General features: G+C 36.1%; 20 non-coding genes across 20 annotated transcripts; all 20 read left to right on the top strand.

Annotated features, from left to right (window-relative positions):
* Nucleotides 1-790: 790 nt before the first annotated feature.
* Nucleotides 791-862, top strand: TRNAH-GUG (transfer RNA histidin (anticodon GUG)). The gene has a single exon. It is a non-coding gene; the product is annotated as a tRNA-His (tRNA).
* A 506-nt stretch (nt 863-1,368) lies between these two features.
* TRNAH-GUG (transfer RNA histidin (anticodon GUG)) lies at nt 1,369-1,440 on the top strand. Its single transcript has one exon. It is a non-coding gene; the product is annotated as a tRNA-His (tRNA).
* A 1,006-nt stretch (nt 1,441-2,446) lies between these two features.
* On the top strand, nt 2,447-2,519 carry TRNAH-AUG (transfer RNA histidin (anticodon AUG)). The gene has a single exon. It is a non-coding gene; the product is annotated as a tRNA-His (tRNA).
* A 1,166-nt stretch (nt 2,520-3,685) lies between these two features.
* TRNAH-GUG (transfer RNA histidin (anticodon GUG)) lies at nt 3,686-3,757 on the top strand. Its single transcript has one exon. It is a non-coding gene; the product is annotated as a tRNA-His (tRNA).
* Nucleotides 3,758-4,263: 506 nt separating this feature from the next.
* On the top strand, nt 4,264-4,335 carry TRNAH-GUG (transfer RNA histidin (anticodon GUG)). The gene has a single exon. It is a non-coding gene; the product is annotated as a tRNA-His (tRNA).
* Nucleotides 4,336-4,762: 427 nt separating this feature from the next.
* Nucleotides 4,763-4,835, top strand: TRNAR-ACG (transfer RNA arginine (anticodon ACG)). The gene has a single exon. It is a non-coding gene; the product is annotated as a tRNA-Arg (tRNA).
* Nucleotides 4,836-5,340: 505 nt separating this feature from the next.
* Nucleotides 5,341-5,413, top strand: TRNAH-AUG (transfer RNA histidin (anticodon AUG)). The gene has a single exon. It is a non-coding gene; the product is annotated as a tRNA-His (tRNA).
* A 1,661-nt stretch (nt 5,414-7,074) lies between these two features.
* Nucleotides 7,075-7,147, top strand: TRNAR-ACG (transfer RNA arginine (anticodon ACG)). Its single transcript has one exon. It is a non-coding gene; the product is annotated as a tRNA-Arg (tRNA).
* A 507-nt stretch (nt 7,148-7,654) lies between these two features.
* On the top strand, nt 7,655-7,727 carry TRNAR-ACG (transfer RNA arginine (anticodon ACG)). The gene has a single exon. It is a non-coding gene; the product is annotated as a tRNA-Arg (tRNA).
* A 505-nt stretch (nt 7,728-8,232) lies between these two features.
* On the top strand, nt 8,233-8,305 carry TRNAH-AUG (transfer RNA histidin (anticodon AUG)). The gene has a single exon. It is a non-coding gene; the product is annotated as a tRNA-His (tRNA).
* Nucleotides 8,306-10,546: 2,241 nt separating this feature from the next.
* On the top strand, nt 10,547-10,619 carry TRNAH-AUG (transfer RNA histidin (anticodon AUG)). Its single transcript has one exon. It is a non-coding gene; the product is annotated as a tRNA-His (tRNA).
* Nucleotides 10,620-10,627: 8 nt separating this feature from the next.
* TRNAH-GUG (transfer RNA histidin (anticodon GUG)) lies at nt 10,628-10,699 on the top strand. The gene has a single exon. It is a non-coding gene; the product is annotated as a tRNA-His (tRNA).
* A 506-nt stretch (nt 10,700-11,205) lies between these two features.
* TRNAH-GUG (transfer RNA histidin (anticodon GUG)) lies at nt 11,206-11,277 on the top strand. Its single transcript has one exon. It is a non-coding gene; the product is annotated as a tRNA-His (tRNA).
* A 2,160-nt stretch (nt 11,278-13,437) lies between these two features.
* Nucleotides 13,438-13,510, top strand: TRNAH-AUG (transfer RNA histidin (anticodon AUG)). Its single transcript has one exon. It is a non-coding gene; the product is annotated as a tRNA-His (tRNA).
* Nucleotides 13,511-13,518: 8 nt separating this feature from the next.
* Nucleotides 13,519-13,590, top strand: TRNAH-GUG (transfer RNA histidin (anticodon GUG)). Its single transcript has one exon. It is a non-coding gene; the product is annotated as a tRNA-His (tRNA).
* A 506-nt stretch (nt 13,591-14,096) lies between these two features.
* Nucleotides 14,097-14,168, top strand: TRNAH-GUG (transfer RNA histidin (anticodon GUG)). Its single transcript has one exon. It is a non-coding gene; the product is annotated as a tRNA-His (tRNA).
* Nucleotides 14,169-17,486: 3,318 nt separating this feature from the next.
* Nucleotides 17,487-17,559, top strand: TRNAH-AUG (transfer RNA histidin (anticodon AUG)). Its single transcript has one exon. It is a non-coding gene; the product is annotated as a tRNA-His (tRNA).
* An 8-nt stretch (nt 17,560-17,567) lies between these two features.
* On the top strand, nt 17,568-17,639 carry TRNAH-GUG (transfer RNA histidin (anticodon GUG)). Its single transcript has one exon. It is a non-coding gene; the product is annotated as a tRNA-His (tRNA).
* A 506-nt stretch (nt 17,640-18,145) lies between these two features.
* Nucleotides 18,146-18,217, top strand: TRNAH-GUG (transfer RNA histidin (anticodon GUG)). The gene has a single exon. It is a non-coding gene; the product is annotated as a tRNA-His (tRNA).
* A 3,315-nt stretch (nt 18,218-21,532) lies between these two features.
* Nucleotides 21,533-21,605, top strand: TRNAR-ACG (transfer RNA arginine (anticodon ACG)). The gene has a single exon. It is a non-coding gene; the product is annotated as a tRNA-Arg (tRNA).
* Nucleotides 21,606-25,918: the final 4,313 nt, after the last annotated feature.

Consider the following 25,918-nt stretch of genomic DNA (forward strand, 5'->3'; position numbering starts at 1 on the left):
TTGGGAAACAATCCCTGCAGATAGTCTACAGTCAATTTCCAAAATGTGATTCTGTATATACTTCAATAACCATAAAACTCTGAAAATAGGCTCAAAAACAGGAAAGACACTTCAATTACTACAAAGCACGTCGGCCAGTGGCGCAATGGATAACGCGTCTGACTACGGATCAGAAGATTGTAGGTTCGACTCCTACCTGGCTCGCTTATATTGCCTTGATCGCATAGTGGTTAGTACTCTGCATTGTGGCCGCAGCAACCCCGGTTCGAAAACAGGTCACGACATTTTGATTTTGTTTCTCAATCATCCATTTTTTCACAATACTGAATCTTAAGAAAATTTCAGAAAGTAAGCAGATTCTTTGAAGGTGCTTGCACTATTTGTGTTTAATGCTTATTATAAAGCTATCTTAACATGCTTTGAATAATTTAATTGTGAATTATTTTACTAAAGGACTGGGAATTTGACATAAATTCTGGAATTCAGGAAAGAAGAATGTTTGTGCTCTGTCTGAGTAAGTTCATTACATTTTTGAAAGATCTTTTAGCAGTCACAAGGATTATTGTACCTAAAACGTTTTTGGGAATCAATCCCTGCAGATAGTGTACAGTCAATTTCCAAAATGTGATTCTGTATATACTTCAATAACCATAAAACTTTAAAACAGGCTCAAAAACAGGAAAGACACTTCAATTACTACAGGGCACCTGGGCCAGTGGCGCAATGGATAACGTGTCTGACTATGGATCATAAGTTTGTAGATTCGACTCCTACCTGGCTCGCTTAAATTGCCGTGATTGTATAGTGGTTAGTACTCTGCGTTGTGGCCGCAGCAACCCCGGTTCGAATCCGGGTCACGGCATTTTGATTTTGTTTCTCAATCATCCATTTTTTCACAATACTGAACCTTAAGAAAATTTCAGAAAGTAAGCAGATTCTTTGAAGGTGCTTGCACTATTTGTGTTTAATGCTTATTATAAAGCTATCTTAACATGCTTTGAATAATTTAATTGTGAATTATTGTACTAAAGGACTGGGAATTTGACATAAATTCTAGAATTCAGGAAAGAAGAATGTTTGGGCTCTGTCAGAGTAAGTTCATCACATTTTTTAAAGATCTTTTAGCAGTCACAAGGATTATTTTACCTAAAACGTTTTTGGGAAACAATCCCTGCAGATAGTGTACAGTCAATTTCCAAAATGTGATTCTGTATATACTTCAATAACCATAAAATTCTGAAAACAGGCTCGAAAACAGGAAAGACACTTCAATAACTACAAGACACCCGGGACAGTGGGCAATGAATAACGTGTCTGACTATGGATCTGTAGATTGTAGGTTCTACTCCTACCTGGCTCACTAAAATTGCCGTGATCGTATAGTGGTTAGTACTCTGCGTTGTGGCCGCAGCAACCCCGGTTCGAATCCGGGTCACGGCATTTTGATTTTGTTTCTCAATCATCCATTTTTTCACAATACTGAATCTTAAGAAAATTTCAGAAAGTAAGCAGATTCTTTGAAGGTGCTTGCACTATTTGTGTTTAATGCTTATTATAAAGCTATCTTAACATGCTTTGAATAATTTAATTGTGAATTATTTTACTAAAGGACTGGGAATTTGACATAAATTCTAGAATTCAGGAAAGAAGAATGTTTGGGCTCTGTCTGAGTAAGTTCATTAAATTTTGTAAAGATCTTTTAGCAGTCACAAGGATTATTGTACCTAAAACATTTTTGGGAAACAATCCCTGCAGATAGTGTACAGTCAATTTCCAAAATGTGATTCTGTATATACTTCAATAACCATAAAAATCCAAAACTGGCTCAAAAACAGGAAAGACACTTCAATTACTACAGGGCACCTGGGCCAGTGGCGCAATGGATAACGTGTCTGACTACGGATCATAAGTTTGTAGGTTCGACTCCTACTTGGCTCGCTTAAATTGACGTGATCGTATAGTGGTTAGTACTCTGCGTTGTGGCCGCAGCTACCCCGGTTCGAAAACGGGTCACAGCATTTTGATTTTGTTTCACAATCATCCATTTTTTCACAATACTGAATCTTAAGAAAATTTCAGAAAGTAAGCAGATTCTTTGAAGGTGCTTGCACTATTTGTGTTTAATGCTTATTATAAAGCTATCTTAACATGCTTTGAATAATTTAATTGTGAATTATTGTACTAAAGGATATGGGATTTTGACATAAATTCTGGAATTCAGGAAATAAGAATGTTTGGGCTTCCTTCTGAGTAAGTTCATCACATTTTTAAAATATCTTTTAGCAGTCACAATTATTATTTTACCTAAAACGTTTTTGGGAAACAATCCCTGCAGATAGTCTACAGTCAATTTCCAAAATGTGATTCTGTATATACTTCAATAACCATAAAACTCTGAAAATATTCTCAAAAACAGGAAAGACACTTCAATTACTACAAAACACGTGGGCCAGTGGCGCAATGGATAACGCGTCTGACTATGAATCTGTAGATTGTAGGTTCGACTCCTACCTGGCTCGCTTAAATTGCCGTGATCGTATAGTGGTTAGTACTCTGCGTTGTGGCCGCAGCAACACCGGTTCGAATCCGGGTCACGGCATTTTGATTTTGTTTCTCAATCATCCATTTTTTCACAATACTGAATCTTAAGAAAATTTCAGAAAGTAAGCAGATTCTTTGAAGGTGCTTGCACTATTTGTGTTTAATGCTTATTATAAAGCTATCTTAACATGCTTTGAATAATTTAATTGTGAATTATTTTTCTTAAGGACTGGGAATTTGACATAAATTCTAGAATTCAGGAAAGAAGAATGTTTGGGCTTCCTTCTGAGTAAGTTCATCACATTTTTGAAATATCTTTTAGCAGTCACAATTATTATTTTACCTAAAACGTTTTTGGGAAACAATCCCTGCAGATAGTCTACAGTCAATTTCCAAAATGTGATTCTGTATATACTTCAATAACCATAAAACTCTGAAAATAGGCTCAAAAACAGGAAAGACACTTCAATTACTACAAAACACGTCGGCCAGTGGCGCAATGGATAACGCGTCTGACTACGCATCAGAAGATTGTAGGTTCGACTCCTACCTGGCTTGCTTATATTGCCTTGATCGCATAGTGGTTAGTACTCTGCGTTGAGGCCGCAGCAACCCCGGTTCAAAAACAGGTCCCGACATTTTGATTTTGTTTCTCAATCATCCATTTTTTCACAATACTGAATCTTAAGAAAATTTCAGAAAGTAAGCAGATTCTTTGAAGGTGCTTGCACTATTTGTGTTTAATGCTTATTATAAAGCTATCTTAACATGCTTTGAATAATTTAATTGTGAATTATTTTACTAAAGGACTGGGAATTTGACATAAATTCTGGAATTCAGGAAAGAAGAATGTTTGTGCTCTGTCTGAGTAAGTTCATTACATTTTTGAAAGATCTTTTAGCAGTCACAAGGATTATTGTACCTAAAACGTTTTTGGGAATCAATCCCTGCAGATAGTGTACAGTCAATTTCCAAAATGTGATTCTGTATATACTTCAATAACCATAAAACTTTAAAACAGGCTCAAAAACAGGAAAGACACTTCAATTACTACAGGGCACCTGGGCCAGTGGCGCAATGGATAACGTGTCTAACTATGGATCATAAGTTTGTAGGTTCGACTCCTACCTCACTCGCTTAAATTGCCGTGATTGTATAGTGGTTAGTACTCTGCGTTGTGGCCGCAGCAACCCCGGTTCGAATCCGGGTCACGGCATTTTGATTTTGTTTCTCAATCATCCATTTTTTCACAATACTGAATCTTAAGAAAATTTCAGAAAGTAAGCAGATTCTTTGAAGGTGCTTGCACTATTTGTGTTTAATGCTTATTATAAAGCTATCTTAACATGCTTTGAATAATTTAATTGTGAATTATTGTACTAAAGGACTGGGAATTTGACATAAATTCTGGAATTCAGGAAAGAAGAATGTTTGGGCTCTGTCTGAGTAAGTTCATCACATTTTTTAAAGATCTTTTAGCAGTCACAAGGATTATTTTACCTAAAACGTTTTTGGGAAACAATCCCTGCAGATAGTGTACAGTCAATTACCAAAATGTGATTCTGTATATACTTCAATAACCATAAAATTCTGAAAACAGGCTCAAAAACAGGAAAAACACTTCAATTACTACAAGAGACCCGGGACAGTGGGCAATGGATAACGTGTCTGACTATGGATCTGTAGATTGTAGGTTCGACTCCTACCTGGCTCGCTTAAATTGCCGTGATCGTATAGTGGTTAGTACTCTGCGTTGTGGCCGCAGCAACCCCGGTTCGAATCCGGGTCACGGCATTTTGATTTTGTTTCTCAATCATCAATTTTTTCACAATACTGAATCTTAAGAAAATTTCAGAAAGTAAGCAGATTCTTTGAAGGTGCTTGCACTATTTGTGTTTAATGCTTATTATAAAGCTATCTTAACATGCTTTGAATAATTTAATTGTGAATTATTGTACTAAAGTACTGGGAATTTGACATAAATTCTAGAATTCAGGAAAGAAGAATGTTTGGGCTTCCTTCTGAGTAAGTTCATCACATTTTTGAAATATCTTTTAGCAGTCACAATTATTATTTTACCTAAAACGTATTTGGGAAACAATCCCTGCAGATAGTCTACAGTCAATTTCCAAAATGTGATTCTGTATATACTTCAATAACCATAAAACTCTGAAAATAGGCTCAAAAACAGGAAAGACACTTCAATTACTACAGAACACGTGGGCCAGTGGCGCAATGGATAACGCATCTGACTACGGATCAGAAGATTGTAGGTTCGACTCCTACCTGGCTCGCTTATATTGCCTTGATCGCATAGTGGTTAGTACTCTGCTTTGTGGCCGCAGCAACCCCGGTTCGAAAACAGGTCACGACATTTTGATTTTGTTTCTCAATCATCCATTTTTTCACAATACTGAATCTTAAGAAAATTTCAGAAAGTAAGCAGATTCTTTGAAGGTGCTTGCACTATTTGTGTTTAATGCTTATTATAAAGCTATCTTAACATGCTTTGAATAATTTAATTGTGAATTATTTTACTAAAGGACTGGGAATTTGACATAAATTCTGGAATTCAGGAAAGAAGAATGTTTGTGCTCTGTCTGAGTAAGTTCATTACATTTTTGAAAGATCTTTTAGCAGTCACAAGGATTATTGTACCTAAAACGTTTTTGGGAATCAATCCCTGCAGATAGTGTACAGTCAATTTCCAAAATGTGATTCTGTATATACTTCAATAACCATAAAACTTTAAAACAGGCTCAAAAACAGGAAAGACACTTCAATTACTACAGGGCACCTGGGCCAGTGGCGCAATGGATAACGTGTCTGACTATGGATCATAAGTTTGTAGGTTCGACTCCTACCTGGCTCGCTTAAATTCCAGTGATCGTATAGTGGTTAGTACTCTGCGTTGTGGCCGCAGCAACCCCGGTTCGAATCCGGGTCACGGCATTTTGATTTTGTTTCTCAATCATCCATTTTTTCACAATACTGAATCTTAAGAAAATTTCAGAAAGTAAGCTGATTCTTTGAAGGTGCTTGCACTATTTGTGTTTAATGCTTATTATAAAGCTATCTTAACATGCTTTGAATAATTTAATTGTGAATTATTGTACTAAAGGACTGGGAATTTGACATAAATTCTAGAATTCAGGAAAGAAGAATGTTTGGGCTCTGTCAGAGTAAGTTCATCACATTTTTTAAAGATCTTTTAGCAGTCACAAGGATTATTTTACCTAAAACGTTTTTGGGAAACAATCCCTGCAGATAGTGTACAGTCAATTTCCAAAATGTGATTCTGTATATACTTCAATAACCATAAAATTCTGAAAACAGGCTCGAAAACAGGAAAGACACTTCAATTATTACAAGACACCCGGGACAGTGGGCAATGGATAACGTGTCTGACTATGGATCTATAGATTGTAGGTTCTACTCCTACCTGGCTCACTAAAATTGCCGTGATCGTATAGTGGTTAGTACTCTGCATTGTGGCCGCAGCAACCCCGGTTCGAATCCGGGTCACGGCATTTTGATTTTGTTTCTCAATCATCCATTTTTTCACAATACTGAATCTTAAGAAAATTTCAGAAAGTAAGTAGATTCTTTGAAGGTGCTTGCACTATTTGTGTTTAATGCTTATTATAAAGCTATCTTAACATGCTTTGAATAATTTAATTGTGAATTATTTTACTAAAGGACTGGGAATTTGACATAAATTCTAGAATTCAGGAAAGAAGAATGTTTGGGCTTCCTTCTGAGTAAGTTCATTACATTTTTTAAAGATCTTTTAGCAGTCACAAGGATTATTGTACCTAAAACATTTTTGGGAAACAATCCCTGCAGATAGTGTACAGTCGATTTCCAAAATGTGATTCTGTATATACTTCAATAACCATAAAACTTTAAAACAGGCTCAAAAACAGGAAAGACTCTTCAATTGCTACAAGACACCTGTAACAGTGGGCAATGGATAACGCGTCTGACTATAGATCAGAAGATTGTAGGTTCGACTCCTACCTGGCTCGCTTAAATTGCCGTGATTGTATAGTAGTTAGTACTCTGCGTTGTGGCTGCAGCAACCCCATTTCGAAAACGGGTCACAGCATTTTGATTTTGTTTCACAATCATCCATTTTTTCACAATACTGAATCTTAAGAAAATTTCAGAAAGTAAGCAGATTCTTTGAAGGTGCTTGCACTATTTGTGTTTAATGCTTATTATAAAGCTATCTTAACATGCTTTGAATAATTTAATTGTGAATTATTGTACTAAAGGACTGGGAATTTGACATAAATTCTGGAATTCAGGAAAGAAGAATGTTTGGGCTCTGTCTGAGTAAGTTCATCACATTTTTTAAAGATCTTTTAGCAGTCACAAGGATTATTTTACCTAAAACGTTTTTGGGAAACAATCCCTGCAGATAGTGTACAGTCAATTTCCAAAATGGCATTCTGTATATACTTCAATAACCATAAAACTCCAAAACTGGCTCAAAAACAGGAAAGACACTTCAATTACTACAGGGCACCTGGGCCAGTGGCGCAATGGATAACGTGTCTGACTACGGATCATAAGTTTGTAGGTTCGACTCCTACCTGGCTCGCTTAAATTGACGTGATCGTATAGTGGTTAGTACTCTGCGTTGTGGCCGCAGCAACCCCGGTTAGAATCCGGGTCACGGCATTTTGATTTTGTTTCTCAATCATCCATTTTTTCACAATACTGAATCTTAAGAAAATTTCAGAAAGTAAGCAGATTCTTTGAAGGTGCTTGCACTATTTGTGTTTAATGCTTATTATAAAGCTATCTTAACATGCTTTGAATAATTTAATTGTGAATTATTGTACTAAAGTACTGGGAATTTGACATAAATTCTAGAATTCAGGAAAGAAGAATGTTTGGGCTTCCTTCTGAGTAAGTTCATCACATTTTTTAAATATCTTTTAGCAGTCACAATTATTATTTTACCTAAAACGTTTTTGGGAAACTATCCCTGCAGATAGTCTACAGTCAATTTCCAAAATGTGATTCTGTATATACTTCAATAACCATAAAACTCTGAAAATAGGCTCAAAAACAGGAAAGACACTTCAATTATTACAAAACACGTGGGCCAGTGGCGCAATTGATAACGCATCTGACTACGGATCAGAAGATTGTAGGTTCGACTCCTACCTGGCTCGCTTATATGGCCTTGATCGCATAGTGGTTAGTACTCTGCGTTGTGGCCGCAGCAACCCCGGTTCGAAAACAGGTCACGACATTTTGATTTTGTTTCTCAATCATCCATTTTTTCACAATACTGAATCTTAAGAAAATTTCAGAAAGTAAACAGATTCTTTGAAGGTGCTTGCACTATTTGTGTTTAATGCTTATTATAAAGCTATCTTAACATGCTTTGAATAATTTAATTGTGAATTATTGTACTAAAGGACTGGGAATTTGACATAAATTCTGGAATTCAGGAAAGAAGAATGTTTGGGCTCTGTCTGAGTAAGTTCATCACATTTTTTAAAGATCTTTTAGCAGTCACAAGGATTATTTTACCTAAAACGTTTTTGGGAAGCAATCCCTGCAGATAGTGTACAGTCAATTTCCAAAATGTGATTCTGTATATACTTCAATAACCATAAAACTCCAAAACTGGCTCAAAAACTGGAAAGACACTTCAATTACTACAGGGCACCTGGGCCAGTGGCGCAATGGATAACGTGTCTGACTATGGATCATAAGTTTGTAGGTTCGACTCCTACCTGGCTCGCTTAAATTGCCGTGATCGTATAGTGGTTAGTACTCTGCGTTGTGGCCGCAGCAACCACGGTTCGAATCCGGGTCACGGCATTTTGATTTTGTTTCTCAATCATCCATTTTTTCACAATACTGAATCTTAAGAAAATTTCAGAAAGTAAACAGATTCTTTGAAGGTGCTTGCACTATTTGTGTTTAATGCTTATTATAAAGCTATCTTAACATGCTTTGAATAATTTAATTGTGAATTATTGTACTAAAGGTCTGGGAATTTGACATAAATTCTAGAATTCAGGAAAGAAGAATGTTTGGGCTCTGTCAGAGTAAGTTCATCACATTTTTTAAAGATCTTTTAGCAGTCACAAGGATTATTGTACTTAAAACATTTTTGGGAAACAATCCCTGCAGATAGTGTACAGTCAATTTCCAAAATGTGATTCTGTATATACTTCAATAACCATAAAACTCCAAAACTGGCTCAAAAACAGGAAAGACACTTCAATTACTACAGGGCACCTGGGCCAGTGGCGCAATGGATAACGTGTCTGACTACGGATCATAAGTTTGTAGGTTTGACTCCTACCTGGCTCGCTTAAATTGACGTAATCGTATAGTGGTTAGTACTCTGCGTTGTGGCTGCAGCAACCCCGGTTCGAAAACAGGTCACAGCATTTTGATTTTGTTTCACAATCATCCATTTTTTCACAATACTGAATCTTAAGAAAATTTCAGAAAGTAAGAAGATTCTTTGAAGGTGCTTGCACTATTTGTGTTTAATGCTTATTATAAAGCTATCTTAACATGCTTTGAATAATTTAGTTGTGAATTATTGTACTAAAGGACTGGGAATTTGACATAAATTCTGGAATTCAGGAAAGAAGAATGTTTGGGCTCTGTCTGAGTAAGTTCATCACATTTTTTAAAGATCTTTTAGCAGTCACAGAGATTATTTTACCTAAAACGTTTTTGGGAAACAATCCCTGCAGATAGTGTACAGTCAATTACCCAAATGTGATTCTGTATATACTTCAATAACCATAAAATTCTGAAAACAAGCTCAAAAACAGGAAAGACACTTCAATTACTACAAGAGACCCGGGACAGTGGGCAATGGATAACGTGTCTGACTATGGATCTGTAGATTGTAGGTTCGACTCCTACATGGCTCGCTTAAATTGACGTGATCGTATAGTGGTTAGTACTCTGCGTTGTGGCCGCAGCAACCCCGGTTCGAATCCGGGTCACGCCATTTTGATTTTGTTTTTCAATCATCCATTTTTTCACAATACTGAATCTTAAGAAAATTTCAGAAAGTAAGCAGATTCTTTGAAGGTGCTTGCACTATTTGTGTTCAATGCTTATTATAAATCTATCTTAACATGCTTTGAATAATTTAATTGTGAATTATTGTACTAAAGTACTGGGAATTTGACATAAATTCTAGAATTCAGGATAGAAGAATGTTTGGGCTTCCTTCTGAGTAAGTTCATCACATTTTTGAAATATCTTTTAGCAGTCACAATGATTATTTTACCTAAAACGTTTTTGGGAAACAATCCCTGCAGATAGTCTACAGTCAATTTCCAAAATGTGATTCTGTATATACTTCAATAACCATAAAACTCTGAAAATAGGCTCAAAAACAGGAAAGACACTTCAATTACTACAAAACACGTCGGCCAGTGGCGCAATGGATGACGTGTCTGACTACGGATCAGAAGATTGTAGGTTCGACTCCTACCTGGCTCGCTTATATTGCCTTGATCGCATAGTGGTTAGTACTCTGCGTTGTGGCCGCAGCAACCCTGGTTCGAAAACAGGTCACGACATTTTGATTTTGTTTCTCAATCATCCATTTTTTCACAATACTGAATCTTAAGAAAATTTCAGAAAGTAAGCAGATTCTTTGAAGGTGCTTGCACTATTTGTGTTTAATGCTTATTATAAAGCTATCTTAACATGCTTTGAATAATTTAATTGTGAATTATTTTACTAAAGGACTGGGAATTTGACATAAATTCTGGAATTCAGGAAAGAAGAATGTTTGTGCTCTGTCTGAGTAAGTTCATTACATTTTTGAAAGATCTTTTAGCAGTCACAAGGATTATTGTACCTAAAACGTTTTTGGGAATCAATCCCTGCAGATAGTGTACAGTCAATTTCCAAAATGTGATTCTGTATATACTTCAATAACCATAAAACTTTAAAACAGGCTCAAAAACAGGAAAGACACTTCAATTACTACAGGGCACCTGGGCCAGTGGCGCAATGGATAACGTGTCTGACTATGGATCAAAAGTTTGTAGGTTCGACTCCTACCTGGCTCGCTTAAATTGCCGTGATTGTATAGTGGTTAGTACTCTGCGTTGTGGCCGCAGCAACCCTGGTTCGAATCCGGGTCACGGCATTTTGATTTTGTTTCTCAATCATCCATTTTTTCACAATACTGAACCTTAAGAAAATTTCAGAAAGTAAGCAGATTCTTTGAAGGTGCTTGCACTATTTGTGTTTAATGCTTATTATAAAGCTATCTTAACATGCTTTGAATAATTTAATTGTGAATTATTGTACTAAAGGACTGGGAATTTTACATAAATTCTAGAATTCAGGAAAGAAGAATGTTTGGGCTCTGTCAGAGCAAGTTCATCACATTTTTTAAAGATCTTTTAGCAGTCACAAGGATTATTTTACCTAAAACGTTTTTGGGAAACAATCCCTGCAGATAGTGTACAGTCAATTTCCAAAATGTGATTCTGTATATACTTCAATAACCATAAAATTCTGAAAACAGGCTCGAAAACAGGAAAGACACTTCAATAACTACAAGACACCCGGGACAGTGGGCAATGAATAACGTGTCTGACTATGGATCTGTAGATTGTAGATTCTACTCCTACCTGGCTCACTAAAATTGCCGTGATCGTATAGTGGTTAGTACTCTGCGTTGTGGCCGCAGCAACCCCGGTTCGAATCCGGGTCACGGCATTTTGATTTTGTTTCTCAATCATCCATTTTTTCACAATACTGAATCTTAAGAAAATTTCAGAAAGAAAGCAGATTCTTTGAAGGTGCTTGCACTATTTGTGTTTAATGCTTATTATAAAGCTATCTTAACATGCTTTGAATAATTTAATTGTGAATTATTTTACTAAAGGACTGGGAATTTGACATAAATTCTAGAATTCAGGAAAGAAGAATGTTTGGGCTCTGTCTGAGTAAGTTCATTAAATTTTTTAAAGATCTTTTAGCAGTCACAAGGATTATTGTACCTAAAACATTTTTGGGAAACAATCCCTGCAGATACTGTACAGTCAATTTTCAAAATGTGATTCTGTATATACTTCAATAACCATAAAACTTTAAAACAGGCTCAAAAACAGGAAAGACACTTCAATTACTACAGGGCACCTGGAACAGTGGGCAATGGATAACGCGTCTGACTATGGATCATAAGTTTGTAGGTTGGACTCCTACCTGGCTCGCTTAAATTGACGTGATCGTATAGTGGTTAGTACTCTGCGTTGTGGCCGCAGCAACCCCGGTTCGAATCCGGGTCACGGCATTTTAATTTTGTTTCTCAATCATCCATTTTTTCACAATACTGAATCTTAAGAAAATTTCAGAAAGTAAGCAGATTCTTTGAAGGTGCTTGCACTATTTGTGTTTAATGCTTATTATAAAGCTATCTTAACATGCTTTGAATAATTTAGTTGTGAATTATTGTACTAAAGGACTGGGAATTTGACATAAATTCTGGAATTCAGGAAAGAAGAATGTTTGGGCTCTGTCTGAGTAAGTTCATCACATTTTTTAAAGATCTTTTAGCAGTCACAGAGATTATTTTAACTAAAACGTTTTTGGGAAACAATCCCTGCAGATAGTGTACAGTCAATTACCCAAATGTGATTCTGTATATACTTCAATAACCATAAAATTCTGAAAACAGGCTCAAAAACAGGAAAGACACTTCAATTACTACAAGAGACCCGGGACAGTGGGCAATGGATAACGTGTCTGACTATGGATCTGTAGATTGTAGGTTCGACTCCTACATGGCTCGCTTAAATTGACGTGATCGTATAGTGGTTAGTACTCTGCGTTGTGGCCGCAGCAACCCCGGTTCGAATCCGGGTCACGCCATTTTGATTTTGTTTCTCAATCATCCATTTTTTCACAATACTGAATCTTAAGAAAATTTCAGAAAGTAAGCAGATTCTTTGAAGGTGCTTGCACTATTTGTGTTCAATGCTTATTATAAATCTATCTTAACATGCTTTGAATAATTTAATTGTGAATTATTGTACTAAAGTTCTGGGAATTTGACATAAATTCTAGAATTCAGGAAAGAAGAATGTTTGGGCTTCCTTCTGAGTAAGTTCATCACATTTTTGAAATATCTTCTAGCAGTCACAATTATTATTTTACCTAAAACGTTTTTGGGAAACAATCCCTGCAGATAGTCTACAGTCAATTTCCAAAATGTGATTCTGTATATACTTCAATAACCATAAAACTCTGAAAATAGGCTCAAAAACAGGAAAGACACTTCAATTACTACAAAACACGTCGGCCAGTGGCGCAATGGATGACGCGTCTGACTACGGATCAGAAGATTGTAGGTTCGACTCCTACCTGGCTCACTTATATTGCCTTGATCGCATAGTGGTTAGTACTCTGCGTTGTGGCCGCAGCAACCCCGGTTCGAAAACAGGTCACGACATTTTGATTTTGTTTCTCAATCATCCATTTTTTCACAATACTGAATCTTAAGAAAATTTCAGAAAGTAAGCAGATTCTTTGAAGGTGCTTGCACTATTTGTGTTTAATGCTTATTATAAAGCTATCTTAACATGCTTTGAATAATTTAATTGTGAATTATTTTACTAAAGGACTGGGAATTTGACATAAATTCTGGAATTCAGGAAAGAAGAATGTTTGTGCTCTGTCTGAGTAAGTTCATTACATTTTTGAAAGATCTTTTAGCAGTCACAAGGATTATTGTACCTAAAACGTTTTTGGGAATCAATCCCTGCAGATAGTGTACAGTCAATTTCCAAAATGTGATTCTGTATATACTTCAATAACCATAAAACTTTAAAACAGGCTCAAAAACAGGAAAGACACTTCAATTACTACAGGGCACCTGGGCCAGTGGCGCAATGGATAACGTGTCTGACTATGGATCAAAAGTTTGTAGGTTCGACTCCTACCTGGCTCGCTTAAATTGCCGTGATTGTATAGTGGTTAGTACTCTGCGTTGTGGCCGCAGCAACCCCGGTTCGAATCCGGGTCACGGCATTTTGATTTTGTTTCTCAATCATCCATTTTTTCACAATACTGAACCTTAAGAAAATTTCAGAAAGTAAGCAGATTCTTTGAAGGTGCTTGCACTATTTGTGTTTAATGCTTATTATAAAGCTATCTTAACATGCTTTGAATAATTTAATTGTGAATTATTGTACTAAAGGACTGGGAATTTTACATAAATTCTAGAATTCAGGAAAGAAGAATGTTTGGGCTCTGTCAGAGCAAGTTCATCACATTTTTTAAAGATCTTTTAGCAGTCACAAGGATTATTTTACCTAAAACGTTTTTGGGAAACAATCCCTGCAGATAGTGTACAGTCAATTTCCAAAATGTGATTCTGTATATACTTCAATAACCATAAAATTCTGAAAACAGGCTCGAAAACAGGAAAGACACTTCAATAACTACAAGACACCCGGGACAGTGGGCAATGAATAACGTGTCTGACTATGGATCTGTAGATTGTAGATTCTACTCCTACCTGGCTCACTAAAATTGCCGTGATCGTATAGTGGTTAGTACTCTGCGTTGTGGCCGCAGCAACCCCGGTTCGAATCCGGGTCACGGCATTTTGATTTTGTTTCTCAATCATCCATTTTTTCACAATACTGAATCTTAAGAAAATTTCAGAAAGTAAGCAGATTCTTTGAAGGTGCTTGCACTATTTGTGTTTAATGCTTATTATAAAGCTATCTTAACATGCTTTGAATAATTTAATTGTGAATTATTTTACTAAAGGACTGGGAATTTGACATAAATTCTAGAATTCAGGAAAGAAGAATGTTTGGGCTCTGTCTGAGTAAGTTCATTAAATTTTTTAAAGATCTTTTAGCAGTCACAAGGATTATTGTACCTAAAACATTTTTGGGAAACAATCCCTGCAGATACTGTACAGTCAATTTCCAAAATGTGATTCTGTATATACTTCAATAACCATAAAACTTTAAAACAGGCTCAAAAACAGGAAAGACACTTCAATTACTACAGGGCACCTGGAACAGTGGGCAATGGATAACGCGTCTGACTATGGATCATAAGTTTGTAGGTTGGACTCCTACCTGGCTCGCTTAAATTGATGTGATCGTATAGTGGTTAGTACTCTGCGTTGTGGCCGCAGCAACCCCGGTTCGAATCCGGGTCACGGCATTTTAATTTTGTTTCTCAATCATCCATTTTTTCACAATACTGAATCTTAAGAAAATTTCAGAAAGTAAGCAGATTCTTTGAAGGTGCTTGCACTATTTGTGTTTAATGCTTATTATAAAGCTATCTTAACATGCTTTGAATAATTTAATTGTGAATTATTGTACTAAAGGACTGGGAATTTGACATAAATTCTAGAATTCAGGAAAGAAGAATGTTTGGGCTTCCTTCTGAGTAAGTTCATCACATTTTTGAAATATCTTTTAGCAGTCACAATTATTATTTTACCTAAAACGTTTTTGGGAAACAATCCCTGCAGATAGTCTACAGTCAATTTCCAAAATGTGATTCTGTATATACTTCAATAACCATAAAACTCTGAAAATAGGCTCAAAAACAGGAAAGAGACTTCATTTACTACAAAACACGTTGGCCAGTGACGCAATGGATAACGCGTCTGACTATGCATCAGAAGATTGTAGGTTCGACTCCTACCTCGCTCGCTTATATTGCCTTGATCACATAGTGGTTAGTACTCTGCATTGTGGCCGCAGCAACCCCGGTTCGAAAACAGGTCACGACATTTTGATTTTGTTTCTCAATCATCCATTTTTTCACAATACTGAATCTTAAGAAAATTTCAGAAAGTAAGCAGATTCTTTGAAGGTGCTTGCACTATTTTTGTTTAATGCTTATTATAAAGCTATCTTAACATGCTTTGAATATTTTAATTGTGAATTATTTTACTAAAGGACTGGGAATTTGACATAAATTCTGGAATTCAGGAAAGAAGAATGTTTGTGCTCTGTCTGAGTAAGTTCATTACATTTTTTAAAGATCTTTTAGCAGTCACAAGGATTATTGTACCTAAAACGTTTTTGGGAATCAATCCCTGCAGATAGTGTACAGTCAATTTCCAAAATGTGATTCTGTATATACTTCAATAACCATAAAACTTTAAAACAGGCTCAAAAACAGGAAAGACACTTCAATTACGACAGGGCACCTGGGCCAGTGGCGCAATGGATAACGTGTCTGACTATGGATCATAAGTTTGTAGGTTCGACTCGTACCTGGCTCGCTTAAATTGCCGTGATCGTATAGTGGTTAGTACTCTGCGTTGTGGCCGCAGCAACCCCGGTTCGAATCTGGGTCACGGCATTTTGATTTTGTTTCTCAATCATCCATTTTTTCACAATACTGAACCTTAAGAAAATTTCAGAAAGTAAGCAGATTCTTGGAAGGTGCTTGCACTATTTGTGTTTAATGCTTATTATAAAGCTATCTTAACATGCTTTGAATAATTTAATTGTGAATTATTGTACTAAAGGACTGGGAATTTGACATAAATTCTAGAATTCAGGAAAGAAGAATGTTTGGGCTCTGTCAGAGTAAGTTCATCACATTTTTTAAAGATCTTTTAGCAGTCACAATTATTATTTTACCTAAAACGTTTTTGGGAAGCAATCCCTGCAGATAGTGTACAGTCAATTTCCAAAATGTGATTCTGTATATACTTCAATAACCATAAAATTCTGAAAACAGGCTCGAAAACAGGAAAGACACTTCAATTACTACAAGACACCCGGGACAGTGGGCAATGGATAACGTGTCTGACTATGGATCTGTAGATTGTAGGTTCTACTCCTACCTGGCTCGCTAAAATTTCCATGATCGTATAGTGGTTAGTACTCTGCGTTGTGGCCGCAGCAACCCCGGTTCGAATCCGGGTCACGGCATTTTGATTTTGTTTCTCAATCATCCATTTTTTCACAATACTGAATCTTAAGAAAATTTCAGAAAGTAAGCAGATTCTTTGAAGGTGCTTGCACTATTTGTGTTCAATGCTTATTATAAATCTATCTTAACATGCTTTGAATAATTTAATTGTGAATTATTGTACTAAAGTTCTGGGAATTTGACATAAATTCTAGAATTCAGGAAAGAAGAATGTTTGGGCTTCCTTCTGAGTAAGTTCATCACATTTTTGAAATATCTTCTAGCAGTCACAATTATTATTTTACCTAAAACGTTTTTGGGAAACAATCCCTGCAGATAGTCTACAGTCAATTTCCAAAATGTGATTCTGTATATACTTCAATAACCATAAAACTCTGAAAATAGGCTCAAAAACAGGAAAGACACTTCAATTACTACAAAACACGTCGGCCAGTGGCGCAATGGATGACGCGTCTGACTACGGATCAGAAGATTGTAGGTTCGACTCCTACCTGGCTCACTTATATTGCCTTGATCGCATAGTGGTTAGTACTCTGCGTTGTGGCCGCAGCAACCCCGGTTCGAAAACAGGTCACGACATTTTGATTTTGTTTCTCAATCATCCATTTTTTCACAATACTGAATCTTAAGAAAATTTCAGAAAGTAAGCAGATTCTTTGAAGGTGCTTGCACTATTTGTGTTTAATGCTTATTATAAAGCTATCTTAACATGCTTTGAATAATTTAATTGTGAATTATTTTACTAAAGGACTGGGAATTTGACATAAATTCTGGAATTCAGGAAAGAAGAATGTTTGTGCTCTGTCTGAGTAAGTTCATTACATTTTTGAAAGATCTTTTAGCAGTCACAAGGATTATTGTACCTAAAACGTTTTTGGGAATCAATCCCTGCAGATAGTGTACAGTCAATTTCCAAAATGTGATTCTGTATATACTTCAATAACCATAAAACTTTAAAACAGGCTCAAAAACAGGAAAGACACTTCAATTACTACAGGGCACCTGGGCCAGTGGCGCAATGGATAACGTGTCTGACTATGGATCAAAAGTTTGTAGGTTCGACTCCTACCTGGCTCGCTTAAATTGCCGTGATTGTATAGTGGTTAGTACTCTGCGTTGTGGCCGCAGCAACCCCGGTTCGAATCCGGGTCACGGCATTTTGATTTTGTTTCTCAATCATCCATTTTTTCACAATACTGAACCTTAAGAAAATTTCAGAAAGTAAGCAGATTCTTTGAAGGTGCTTGCACTATTTGTGTTTAATGCTTATTATAAAGCTATCTTAACATGCTTTGAATAATTTAATTGTGAATTATTGTACTAAAGGACTGGGAATTTTACATAAATTCTAGAATTCAGGAAAGAAGAATGTTTGGGCTCTGTCAGAGCAAGTTCATCACATTTTTTAAAGATCTTTTAGCAGTCACAAGGATTATTTTACCTAAAACGTTTTTGGGAAACAATCCCTGCAGATAGTGTACAGTCAATTTCCAAAATGTGATTCTGTATATACTTCAATAACCATAAAATTCTGAAAACAGGCTCGAAAACAGGAAAGACACTTCAATAACTACAAGACACCCGGGACAGTGGGCAATGAATAACGTGTCTGACTATGGATCTGTAGATTGTAGATTCTACTCCTACCTGGCTCACTAAAATTGCCGTGATCGTATAGTGGTTAGTACTCTGCGTTGTGGCCGCAGCAACCCCGGTTCGAATCCGGGTCACGGCATTTTGATTTTGTTTCTCAATCATCCATTTTTTCACAATACTGAATCTTAAGAAAATTTCAGAAAGTAAGCAGATTCTTTGAAGGTGCTTGCACTATTTGTGTTTAATGCTTATTATAAAGCTATCTTAACATGCTTTGAATAATTTAATTGTGAATTATTTTACTAAAGGACTGGGAATTTGACATAAATTCTAGAATTCAGGAAAGAAGAATGTTTGGGCTCTGTCTGAGTAAGTTCATTAAATTTTTTAAAGATCTTTTAGCAGTCACAAGGATTATTGTACCTAAAACATTTTTGGGAAACAATCCCTGCAGATACTGTACAGTCAATTTCCAAAATGTGATTCTGTATATACTTCAATAACCATAAAACTTTAAAACAGGCTCAAAAACAGGAAAGACACTTCAATTACTACAGGGCACCTGGAACAGTGGGCAATGGATAACGCGTCTGACTATGGATCATAAGTTTGTAGGTTGGACTCCTACCTGGCTCGCTTAAATTGATGTGATCGTATAGTGGTTAGTACTCTGCGTTGTGGCCGCAGCAACCCCGGTTCGAATCCGGGTCACGGCATTTTAATTTTGTTTCTCAATCATCCATTTTTTCACAATACTGAATCTTAAGAAAATTTCAGAAAGTAAGCAGATTCTTTGAAGGTGCTTGCACTATTTGTGTTTAATGCTTATTATAAAGCTATCTTAACATGCTTTGAATAATTTAATTGTGAATTATTGTACTAAAGGACTGGGAATTTGACATAAATTCTAGAATTCAGGAAAGAAGAATGTTTGGGCTTCCTTCTGAGTAAGTTCATCACATTTTTGAAATATCTTTTAGCAGTCACAATTATTATTTTACCTAAAACGTTTTTGGGAAACAATCCCTGCAGATAGTCTACAGTCAATTTCCAAAATGTGATTCTGTATATACTTCAATAACCATAAAACTCTGAAAATAGGCTCAAAAACAGGAAAGAGACTTCATTTACTACAAAACACGTTGGCCAGTGACGCAATGGATAACGCGTCTGACTATGCATCAGAAGATTGTAGGTTCGACTCCTACCTCGCTCGCTTATATTGCCTTGATCACATAGTGGTTAGTACTCTGCATTGTGGCCGCAGCAACCCCGGTTCGAAAACAGGTCACGACATTTTGATTTTGTTTCTCAATCATCCATTTTTTCACAATACTGAATCTTAAGAAAATTTCAGAAAGTAAGCAGATTCTTTGAAGGTGCTTGCACTATTTTTGTTTAATGCTTATTATAAAGCTATCTTAACATGCTTTGAATATTTTAATTGTGAATTATTTTACTAAAGGACTGGGAATTTGACATAAATTCTGGAATTCAGGAAAGAAGAATGTTTGTGCTCTGTCTGAGTAAGTTCATTACATTTTTTAAAGATCTTTTAGCAGTCACAAGGATTATTGTACCTAAAACGTTTTTGGGAATCAATCCCTGCAGATAGTGTACAGTCAATTTCCAAAATGTGATTCTGTATATACTTCAATAACCATAAAACTTTAAAACAGGCTCAAAAACAGGAAAGACACTTCAATTACGACAGGGCACCTGGGCCAGTGGCGCAATGGATAACGTGTCTGACTATGGATCATAAGTTTGTAGGTTCGACTCGTACCTGGCTCGCTTAAATTGCCGTGATCGTATAGTGGTTAGTACTCTGCGTTGTGGCCGCAGCAACCCCGGTTCGAATCTGGGTCACGGCATTTTGATTTTGTTTCTCAATCATCCATTTTTTCACAATACTGAACCTTAAGAAAATTTCAGAAAGTAAGCAGATTCTTGGAAGGTGCTTGCACTATTTGTGTTTAATGCTTATTATAAAGCTATCTTAACATGCTTTGAATAATTTAATTGTGAATTATTGTACTAAAGGACTGGGAATTTGACATAAATTCTAGAATTCAGGAAAGAAGAATGTTTGGGCTCTGTCAGAGTAAGTTCATCACATTTTTTAAAGATCTTTTAGCAGTCACAATTATTATTTTACCTAAAACGTTTTTGGGAAGCAATCCCTGCAGATAGTGTACAGTCAATTTCCAAAATGTGATTCTGTATATACTTCAATAACCATAAAATTCTGAAAACAGGCTCGAAAACAGGAAAGACACTTCAATTACTACAAGACACCCGGGACAGTGGGCAATGGATAACGTGTCTGACTATGGATCTGTAGATTGTAGGTTCTACTCCTACCTGGCTCGCTAAAATTTCCATGATCGTATAGTGGTTAGTACTCTGCGTTGTGGCCGCAGCAACCCCGGTTCGAATCCGGGTCACGGCATTTTGATTTTGTTTCTCAATCATCCATTTTTTCACAATACTGAATCTTAAGAAAATTTCAGAAAGTAAGCAGATTCTTTGAAGGTGCTTGCACTATTTGTGTTTAATGCTTATTATAAAGCTATCTTAACATGCTTTGAATAATTTAATTGTGAATTATTTTACTAAAGGACTGGGAATTTGACATAAATTCTAGAATTCAGGAAAGAAGAATGTTTGGGCTCTGTCTGAGTAAGTTCATTAAATTTTGTAAAGATCTTTTAGCAGTCCCAAGGATTATTGTACCTAAAACATTTTTGGGAAACAATCCCTGCAGATAGTGTACAGTCAATTTCCAAAATGTGATTCTGTATATACTTCAATAACCATAAAACTTTAAAACAGGCTCAAAAACAGGAAAGACTCTTCAATTGCTACAAGACACCTGGAACAGTGGGCAATGGATAACGCGTCTGACTATACATCAGAAGATTGTAGGTTCGACTCCTACCTGGCTCGCTTAAATTGCCGTGATTGTATAGTAGTTAGTACTCTGCGTTGTGGCTGCAGCAACCCCATTTCGAAAACGGGTCACAGCATTTTGATTTTGTTTCACAATCATCCATTTTTTCACAATACTGAATCTTAAGAAAATTTCAGAAAGTAAGCAGATTCTTTGAAGGTGCTTGCACTATTTGTGTTTAATGCTTATTATAAAGCTATCTTAAGATGCTTTGAATAATTTAATTGTGAATTATTGTACTAAAGGACTGGGAATTTGACATAAATTCTGGAATTCAGGAAAGAAGAATGTTTGGGCTCTGTCTGAGTAAGTTCATCACATTTTTTAAAGATCTTTTAGCAGTCACAAGGATTATTTTACCTAAAACGTTTTTGGGAAACAATCCCTGCAGATAGTGTACAGTCAATTTCCAAAATGTGATTCTGTATATACTTCAATAACCATAAAACTCCAAAACTGGCTCAAAAACAGGAAAGACACTTCAATTACTACAGGGCACCTGGGCCAGTGGCGCAATGGATAACGTGTCTGACTACGGATCATAAGTTTGTAGGTTCGACTCCTACCTGGCTCGCTTAAATTGACGTGATCGTATAGTGGTTAGTACTCTGCGTTGTGGCCGCAGCTACCCCGGTTCGAAAACGGGTCACAGCATTTTGATTTTGTTTCACAATCATCCATTTTTTCACAATACTGAATCTTAAGAAAATTTCAGAAAGTAAGCAGATTCTTTGAAGGTGCTTGCACTATTTGTGTTTAATGCTTATTATAAAGCTATCTTAACATGCTTTGAATAATTTAATTGTGAATTATTGTACTAAAGGACTGGGAATTTGACATAAATTCTAGAATTCAGGAAAGAAGAATGTTTGGGCTTTCTTCTGAGTAAGTTCATCACATTTTTGAAATATCTTTTAGCAGTCACAATTATTATTTTACCTAAAACGTTTTTGGGAAACAATCCCTGCAGATAGTCTACAGTCAATTTCCAAAATGTGATTCTGTATATACTTCAATAACCATAAAACTCTGAAAATAGGCTCAAAAACAGGAAAGAGACTTCATTTACTACAAAACACGTGGGCCAGTGACGCAATGGATAACGCGTCTGACTATGCATCAGAAGATTGTAGGTTCGACTCCTACCTCGCTCGCTTATATTGCCTTGATCACATAGTGGTTAGTACTCTGCATTGTGGCCGCAGCAACCCCGGTTCGAAAACATGTCACGACATTTTGATTTTGTTTCTCAATCATCCATTTTTTCACAATACTGAATCTTAAGAAAATTTCAGAAAGTAAGCAGATTCTTTGAAGGTGCTTGCACTATTTGTGTTTAATGCTTATTATAAAGCTATCTTAACATGCTTTGAATATTTTAATTGTGAATTATTTTACTAAAGGACTGGGAATTTGACATAAATTCTGGAATTCAGGAAAGAAGAATGTTTGTGCTCTGTCTGAGTAAGTTCATTACATTTTTTAAAGATCTTTTAGCAGTCACAAGGATTATTGTACCTAAAACGTTTTTGGGAATCAATCCCTGCAGATAGTGTACAGTCAATTTCCAAAATGTGATTCTGTATATACTTCAATAACCATAAAACTTTAAAACAGGCTCAAAAACAGGAAAGACACTTCAATTACGACAGGGCACCTGGGCCAGTGGCGCAATGGATGACGTGTCTGACTATGGATCATAAGTTTGTAGGTTCGACTCGTACCTGGCTCGCTTAAATTGCCGTGATCGTATAGTGGTTAGTACTCTGCGTTGTGGCCGCAGCAACCCCGGTTCGAATCTGGGTCACGGCATTTTGATTTTGTTTCTCAATCATCCATTTTTTCACAATACTGAACCTTAAGAAAATTTCAGAAAGTAAGCAGATTCTTGGAAGGTGCTTGCACTATTTGTGTTTAATGCTTATTATAAAGCTATCTTAACATGCTTTGAATAATTTAATTGTGAATTATTGTACTAAAGGACTGGGAATTTGACATAAATTCTAGAATTCAGGAAAGAAGAATGTTTGGGCTCTGTCAGAGTAAGTTCATCACATTTTTTAAAGATCTTTTAGCAGTCACAATTATTATTTTACCTAAAACGTTTTTGGGAAGCAATCCCTGCAGATAGTGTACAGTCAATTTCCAAAATGTGATTCTGTATATACTTCAATAACCATAAAATTCTGAAAACAGGCTCGAAAACAGGAAAGACACTTCAATTACTACAAGACACCCGGGACAGTGGGCAATGGATAACGTGTCTGACTATGGATCTGTAGATTGTAGGTTCTACTCCTACCTGGCTCGCTAAAATTTCCGTGATCGTATAGTGGTTAGTACTCTGCGTTGTGGCTGCAGCAACCCCGGTTCGAATCCGGGTCACGGCATTTTGATTTTGTTTCTCAATCATCCATTTTTTCACAATACTGAATCTTAAGAAAATTTCAGAAAGTAAGCAGATTCTTTGAAGGTGTTTGCACTATTTGTGTTTAATGCTTATTATAAAGCTATCTTAACATGCTTTGAATAATTTAATTGTGAATTATTTTACTAAAGGACTGGGAATTTGACATAAATTCTAGAATTCAGGAAAGAAGAATGTTTGGGCTCTGTCTGAGTAAGTTCATTAAATTTTGTAAAGATCTTTTAGCAGTCCCAAGGATTATTGTACCGAAAACATTTTTGGGAAACAATCCCTGCAGATAGTGTACAGTCAATTTCCAAAATGTGATTCTGTATATACTTCAATAACCATAAAACTTTAAAACAGGCTCAAAAACAGGAAAGACTCTTCAATTGCTACAAGACACCTGGAACAGTGGGCAATGGATAACGCGTCTGACTATAGATCAGAAGATTGTAGGTTCGACTCCTACCTGGCTCGCTTAAATTGCCGTGATTGTATAGTAGTTTGTACTCTGCGTTGTGGCTGCAGCAACCCCATTTCGAAAACGGGTCACAGCATTTTGATTTTGTTTCACAATCATCCATTTTTTCACAATACCGAATCTTAAGAAAATTTCAGAAAGTAAGCAGATTCTTTGAAGGTGCTTGCACTATTTGTGTTTAATGCTTATTATAAAGCTATCTTAAGATGCTTTGAATAATTTAATTGTGAATTATTGTACTAAAGGACTGGGAATTTGACATAAATTCTGGAATTCAGGAAAGAAGAATGTTTGGGCTCTGTCTGAGTAAGTTCATCACATTTTTTAAAGATCTTTTAGCAGTCACAAGGATTATTTTACCTAAAACGTTTTTGGGAAACAATCCCTGCAGATAGTGTACAGTCAATTTCCAAAATGTGATTCTGTATATACTTCAATAACCATAAAACTCCAAAACTGGCTCAAAAACAGGAAAGACACTTCAATTACTACAGGGCACCTGGGCCAGTGGCACAATGGATAACGTGTCTGACTACGGATCATAAGTTTGTAGGTTCGACTCCTACCTGGCTCGCTTAAATTGACGTGATCGTATAGTGGTTAGTACTCTGCGTTGTGGCCGCAGCTACCCCGGTTCGAAAACGGGTCACAGCATTTTGATTTTGTTTCACAATCATCCATTTTTTCACAATACTGAATCTTAAGAAAATTTCAGAAAGTAAGCAGATTCTTTGAAGGTGCTTGCACTATTTGTGTTTAATGCTTATTATAAAGCTATCTTAACATGCTTTGAATAATTTAATTGTGAATTATTGTACTAAAGGATATGGGATTTTGACATAAATTCTGGAATTCAGGAAATAAGAATGTTTGGGCTTCCTTCTGAGTAAGTTCATCACATTTTTTAAATATCTTTTAGCAGTCACAATTATTATTTTACCTAAAACGTTTTTGGGAAACAATCCCTGCAGATAGTCTACAGTCAATTTCCAAAATGTGATTCTGTATATACTTCAATAACCATAAAACTCTGAAAATAGGCTCAAAAACAGGAAAGACACTTCAATTACTACAAAACACGTGGGCCAGTGGCGCAATGGATAACGTGTCTGACTACGGATCAGAAGATTGTAGTTTCGACTCCTATCTGGCTCGCTTATATTGCCTTGATCGCATAGTGGTTAGTACTCAGGTTGTGGCCGCAGCAACCCCGGTTCGAATCCGGGTCACGGCATTTTGATTTTGTTTCTCAATCATCCATTTTTTCACAATACTGAATCTTAAGAAAATTTCTGAAAGTAAGCAGATTCTTTGAAGGTGCTTGCTCTATTTGTATTTAATGCTTATTATAAAGCTATCTTAACATGCTTTGAATAATTTAATTGTGAATTATTTTTCTAAAGGACTGGGAATTTGACATAAATTCTAGAATTCAGGAAAGAAGAATGTTTGGGCTCTGTCTGAGTAAGTTCATTACATTTTTTAAAGATCTTTTAGCAGTCACAAGGATTATTGTACCTAAAACGTTTTTGGGAAACAATCCCTGCAGATAGTGTACAGTCAATTTCCAAAATGTGATTCTGTATATACTTCAATAACCATAAAACTTTAAAACAGGCTCAAAAACAGGAAAGACTCTTCAATTGCTACAAGACACCTGGGACAGTGGGCAATGGATAACGTGTCTGACTATCGATCAGAAGATTGTAGGTTCGACTCCTACCTGGCTCGCTTAAATTGCCGTGATTGTATAGTAGTTAGTACTCTGTGTTGTGGTTGCCACAACCCCATTTCGAAAACGGGTCACAGCATTTTGATTTTGTTTCACAATCATCCATTTTTTCACAATACTGGATCTTAAGAAAATTTCAGAAAGTAAGCAGATTCTTTGAAGGTGCTTGCACTATTTGTGTTTAATGCTTATTATAAAGCTATCTTAACATGCTTTGAATAATTTAATTGTGAATTATTGTACTAAAGGACTGGGAATTTGACA

Source organism: Taudactylus pleione, unplaced genomic scaffold (assembly GCF_031769625.1).
Source record: "Taudactylus pleione unplaced genomic scaffold, aTauple2 ptg000551l, whole genome shotgun sequence".
Classification (NCBI taxonomy): Eukaryota; Metazoa; Chordata; class Amphibia; order Anura; family Myobatrachidae; genus Taudactylus; species Taudactylus pleione.